Here is a 6203-nt window from a genome sequence, read left to right on the forward strand (position 1 = left end):
ATAAATACACATCTTGTTTTTCAGATTCAATAAAAATGCTTATTTCACGTTCTATCTTTATTCTCCGAAAAACTCTTCTTATTCCATTCTCTTGAATATTCTATTTAAGAAGAAGACACATCTCATATTTTCAGATTACACCTAATAATTCTATGTTTTATCTTTATAATCTGAAACACCATTCTTGTTTTATATATCTTGAATATCCAGTCAAACAAGAAGCCTAGTTTGAGTTGTAATATTTCATTATTATCTATTGCGTGTATTCATATCAACTTTGTGCCGGGTTGTGGCAAGCTTGATTTCAAAGTATAGTAAGGTAGTTAGAAGGCTAAGGAATAGCAGTGGGCTAAGTAGCAAGGTAGCTTGTGAAAGGGTTTCTTTCAGGTGCTATATTTGTAATCAAGGAAAAGACTGTAAGTTCTTTTATTAAAGTTGATATAATACATTCTAATGCTAGTTGGCATGGGGACTTGGATGTAGGCCATAGGCTAGGTGTAGGGGCCGAACCAAATGAAAACTTCTGGTGTTATTACTTATTAAGTTTTCAGCATTCTGTCCCATTCATTGTCTCATTTGTAAAGGGACTGTCCCATTTGCATAAGAGACTGTCCCATTTGCCTTGACAGTTAGAATATTATATTATCTATCGAGTCATCGAATTTCAATAAATACTAAATATCTTTAAATTACATCTAGAATTTAGAAAACTATGTTTCTCTCCTTAAAAATCCGTACAAAACTATTTTAAATTTAATAGCCACCATTTCATCTTGACTCCACCTCTTTCCATCATGAGACGACAAACAAATTATTTATAAACATTAAATATCTTTAAGTGGCATTTGTTGTCCGTAAAAAATTAGAAAACTCTATTCCCCTCAAAAATTTGTTATTAAATTCAGTAACTGCAATTTCATTTAACGTCTCATCCTTTGCCACTCCCCGCCTCGATAGTGTTCCAAAGAGGTTAAAAAAAATTTACTGCACAAAATGACAAGAAAATGAGTACCAGAACACCCTCTGAAAATTATATATATAAATATCCATTGTGTGTGTACATTGGTACAATGATAGAGAACACCCTCTGAAAATTTTATATATAAAGTGAATACAATAGTATGAACAAAGCAGTATAACTTGTAACTACAATGTTTTACAAACATTTAGCAAGTTTCTTCTACACCATCTGAACTATTCTTGAACAAACAGTCCCTGATTTTAACTACTAGAAGAAACAACAACAGTCCCTGAATGGTGGTAGGCAAACTCCTGCAGCATATCCTGAGTCTTTGCACGCGTCGTTGCAGTTCATGTCCAACTCTTTGCATTTCATAGGACAGCCTGCAAATTGCTTATTAACTCCGATTGCAGACACTGAAACCAAAAAGATCATTACTATAGTGTACACATATTATGAAGCAGCATGATAAAAACCAAAGTCTATACTGAAGTGTGTGAATTACATAAATCTGGCGATGAAAATTGATTACCAGGAGAAGCTAGTAGCAAAATTAGTGCAATCCATATCGCTAACTTTTTAGCAGTGGAAGAAAAACTCAGGTGCACCATTTTTGCTCTAATTTCTTCTATATTACAAGTGTGATTACAAATGTTATATATCTTCAATGTACTCTGCGAATACATTATATACTACTAGCTATGCATGATTTTTGGACAGCTGGACATAGTGACAAAGCAATTAATCATCCACAGTCATCTATACTTATCTGCTAACTGACTTTTGATGGATATGCATTTCCTCGCTAGAGAGGTAGCTGTAATCTTTGACTGCAACATTTGTTTTTGGATGATGTAAAAACTACCACCTAAAAGAAAACCTAAAAAAGTATCCAGAAAATAAGCACTTATCGTCAATGTATGGTACAGTATATATAGGTATTTGACAAATGTATATCCACCAAAGAAAAACAAATTTATTTGGGAGGAGACGCATCTATGGAATATGCATTATCGAAAAGCCATTTACCAGTCACTATTCCTTACAATAATCAATAGTATAATTTAATTAATGGTGTATTTTATAATTAATTATTAGACATTAAATATATTATGATAAAATATGAAAAAATATTATAATTTTTTTCATATACAATAAACATTTAATAATTAAAAGTCAAAGCGGAAAACCCAAAGATTGAAGCATAATTTGAGTCTCACACTTGTGGAAGTGTTTTGCTTGAAGTTCCTGAGAATCATTTCGTTATTTATAATCATCAAGTTCTAGTAACCTATCCCCATTTTATCAAAAAGTTCCTTAATATATATATATATATATATAAAATCTCTTATCCAAAGAGAAAAAAAAAGACACATTTCAAATAGCGGAAATTTTTTCTAGAGAAATATATTTACAAGTTCTTGCCACCCATCCACTTTTTTTTCATTGTACACCTATCGAAAGAGAAAAAAGACCCATTTTAAATTGAAGACATCTCTGAAAGAAATATATTTGCAATATGTCATATACTTTTAATGCGTCTAAAATTAACATTCATTCAAGTTTTCACAAAATTCATTCGAAGTTTAACATAAAATCCAAGTCCAACACGGATGAAAATAAAATCTAAGGCATTATAGGACTCCCAAACTCAGTTTTTTTTATTAATTTAACCAAAATCCAAAAACCAATATGTCAAATAAGAAAAGATCTAAAATAATTTAAGACGAAAACTATCGAACCAAATCCTAATCTCTTCTCTATATAATAGGAGAACTAGTGGATAATATTCATGAGATTAAAAAGTCTCATTGAAAAGACTAAACTACCCCTATTTTTAATATTTATATAAAAAATGTGGTTTGTGGGAATCAAACTCGAGACATTTCATTCACCTATACAATCTCATACCACTACACCATATTGTCACATGTGTTTTTTATTATACACATAATATGTAAGTGTGCTAAATGAATATTTTATTTAACTTTAAAGATAGTTACTTGAATTTCACAAAAAAAAAGATAATTACTTGAATATTTGTACATTTAATTTTAAAGAATTGAATTCCACATATAAAGTTAGGCATAGTACATAAATGGATTATTATCTTATTTATTGATCATTTTTTAGTTTGAAAATATATCTCATATATTTTTATTATAAAAAGTAATTAAAATATACATATATAATTTAAAAAAAATATTAAAAATAGAATCGCTTATATATAAATAATCTATATTGGTATTACATATTTAGATAAGTTCGAATTATAACGAGTAAATGCATTTTAGTTTATTTTGAATTTGAAATTAGAACTTGGCACATTGTTCAAAAAATACTCAAAATTTAACTACATGACCCGGCCGAAAAATATCGTCACATTCTACGTTTAGTAAATTTAAATTACAAGCTCGACGAGAATATCTTACCAATAATGTGATTTTTTTTAATATCTTATGTTAATATAAATTAATGTGTTTGAGATCTTTATATGATCAAGTCAATTGATTATTTATATTAAAATTAATAACTTCACTGGTAACGCATTATTATTTTTGGGATTTGTCCTGATTTTAAGAATATTCGAAATTTGATATGAGATCTCACGAGATTTGTTAAAACTACGATGATATATTAAATCGATTTATTTTTCATTTTTTACTTTAAAAACTAGCTTTTTAAAATGAGTTCTTTTAGATAAGCAATATTCATTGATTAAGATAATATTGTACAAATATTTTGAATTATTTTAATATTTTGAATTATTCAAATAAAAGTTATATCAATACTATATTGTAACATTTAATTCAATGCATTTTATATTAATTAAAGAAAATATATATTATTTAATAATTTGAAGAAATTAACCAGTTCAACTGATATTTATAGAACTTTATCGAATTGAAAAATATTTAATTTTAGGAGAATAGTATACATTGTTACCAAATTATTATATGAAGAAATATTTAATATTTTTCATTAAAATCAATTTTAATATTAACAATAATGTAAATTTTACATTATTATATAGATTATGATTGCAAGTCATTTTGACTTCAGTTATATATATTTTTTATCTTTTTAAATTGAGTAAGTTAATTGTAAGTTAGTAGTGAACTCGGTAATAATATAGACGAGTACATATAGTTTATTTAAATAAAATTCAAAATTTTTGGTAAACTATGTATTCAACATATATGTTAATTTTTAACTTTTTATTTGTAAAAATACTAACGACATTTTACAGATTAAATTTAATTGTTTCGTTTTAAACATACACTGACTACCCTGTTTATATTTATTTATTAAATACGAATTATACAACACAAATAAGAATATATATATATGTATATATATATTGCTTAATGAGCTATAGTAGAAACGTTGTGTAATTTGGTAATGTTTTGTATGAAAATAATACACATTGATAAACAATGAACTTGTATTTGATATACGTTAGATATTGTACAACATTTACAAATAAGAAAATAACTAAGAGCAACTCCAACAACCTCCTTGCATTTTCACTACAAATAATATAAATAAATGAGCTCCTAATTATTTAGAAGTCAAAATCAAACAATTTCTCCAACAATTCTCCTTAAACTCACTCTCTATCTATCTTTTTACTCATTAAAGTTATTTATGTTAAATAGACGGGTAAGAAAAATATAATATAATAATAGTTTAGGAGGGGGTATTCACTCCTAAAAGTCATGAGGAAGCATTCGAAGCTCCTAATATTATAGAAGGGGACATGAACCTTGTTGGAGATAAATTTTATCTTCATTTCTTCAAAATTTTACTTAAGAGTCTATATAAGGATAGTGTTGGAGTTGCTTTGCATGATGTATACAAAAACTCAGAAAATGACCCGTGGCTCGCACGGGTTATTATGCTAGTTATATTTAAAAAGATAAAAACAACCTAATTATACTTAAAAAAATAAAAAGCATAACACAGTTAAGTATCATTAAAATACATTAAATACAATGAAAGCGTAATAAATTATTTACAACATATTTGATAAAATTTCATAATACTCTTTTCAAAAACTCCATTAAATCTACTTACTCATGAGTCATGAAGCATTAACGTGATCCAGTATGATAGAATTTTAAAAATTTGTCCACAAGTATTACGTAAATTTTATAAATATAAAATAAATTACCTACAAAAGCAAGCCATCGAAGGTGCAACTCAATTTTGTTTGGAGCAATTTCTTCATTGTTTGCTGCAACAAATTCATAAATAGAGATATATTAGAAAATGAAAATCAATATTTTTAAAAAATAAAAAATAAAATCAATATTTTTAAAAAATAAAAAATATCTAATCACTCAAGAGCTTAAAAATATTGGATACCAACATTTCGGGAAGGAAATTCTTATAAAATAAATTTAAAATTTTGTGATACGGTAGAATTGCCGACTAATCTTTCTAGATCGATTGTACTTCATCTATCTATTACGTCAAAGTGTAAATTAAAAACTATTATCAACCATAAAATTTCAGTTCGAATGGCTCTTTTGTGAAATTCACAAAAAATAGTAAAATTTTGTTCAAACTTTAAACCAAATTGAAACTCAAAGTTCAAATAAAATAACAAACATAATTTTTAATATATACATACATGATTTGGATAGGATTAGATTTATCTTCTCTCTCTAAATATAATTCTCAGCGAAAGTTTTAAGTTTTGAAAAAGACAAGCATAAAAATTGGTTTCGTAACTATCTCTTTGGTTTGAAAAGTAGTAAGAATCCATCTATTTAAATAAAATTGTAGAATTTATATTCTAAAAATCATTTTATGCAATAACTTACCGATTTGACTTGAAAAACTATCCACATGTTGAAACGATTAGACTAATGAGGCAAAGACGAAAAAACAAGAATTCAGGAAGAAAGCAAACAGCATAGCACAATATGATATTTCTACGGATGGTAAAATTGATAATGGTTGAAGAGTTGAAGGTATATGTGAATTCAAAATCTAATTTTGTGAAAAAATGTGAGAGGAGAGTTTTGGATAGAGAAATAGATCGGGGAAATAATGATGATACAAATTTAAGATATTTGGAAATGAGCTAGAAAAGAAGATTTATAGAAATTAACAACAAATTGGGAAAAAAAGAAAAAAAGAACAAGAAACGTGGCGGCATAGAATTAATATTCGTGGCATTGCTAAAACACGTGGCTTTTTAATATAATGACAAGTGTCCAACTCCTTAATAATA

General features: G+C 27.0%; 1 long non-coding RNA gene across 1 annotated transcript; it reads right to left on the bottom strand.

Annotated features, from left to right (window-relative positions):
* Positions 1 to 1067: 1067 nt before the first annotated feature.
* LOC141678276 (uncharacterized) lies at positions 1068 to 5919 on the bottom strand. The gene is made up of 3 exons (XR_012557675.1): positions 5791 to 5919; positions 5136 to 5198; positions 1068 to 1377 (listed from the first exon to the last, which is right to left on the bottom strand). It is a non-coding gene; the product is annotated as an uncharacterized LOC141678276 (long non-coding RNA).
* Positions 5920 to 6203: the final 284 nt, after the last annotated feature.

This window comes from Apium graveolens, chromosome 8 (genome assembly GCF_009905375.1).
Source record: "Apium graveolens cultivar Ventura chromosome 8, ASM990537v1, whole genome shotgun sequence".
Classification (NCBI taxonomy): domain Eukaryota; kingdom Viridiplantae; phylum Streptophyta; class Magnoliopsida; order Apiales; family Apiaceae; genus Apium; species Apium graveolens.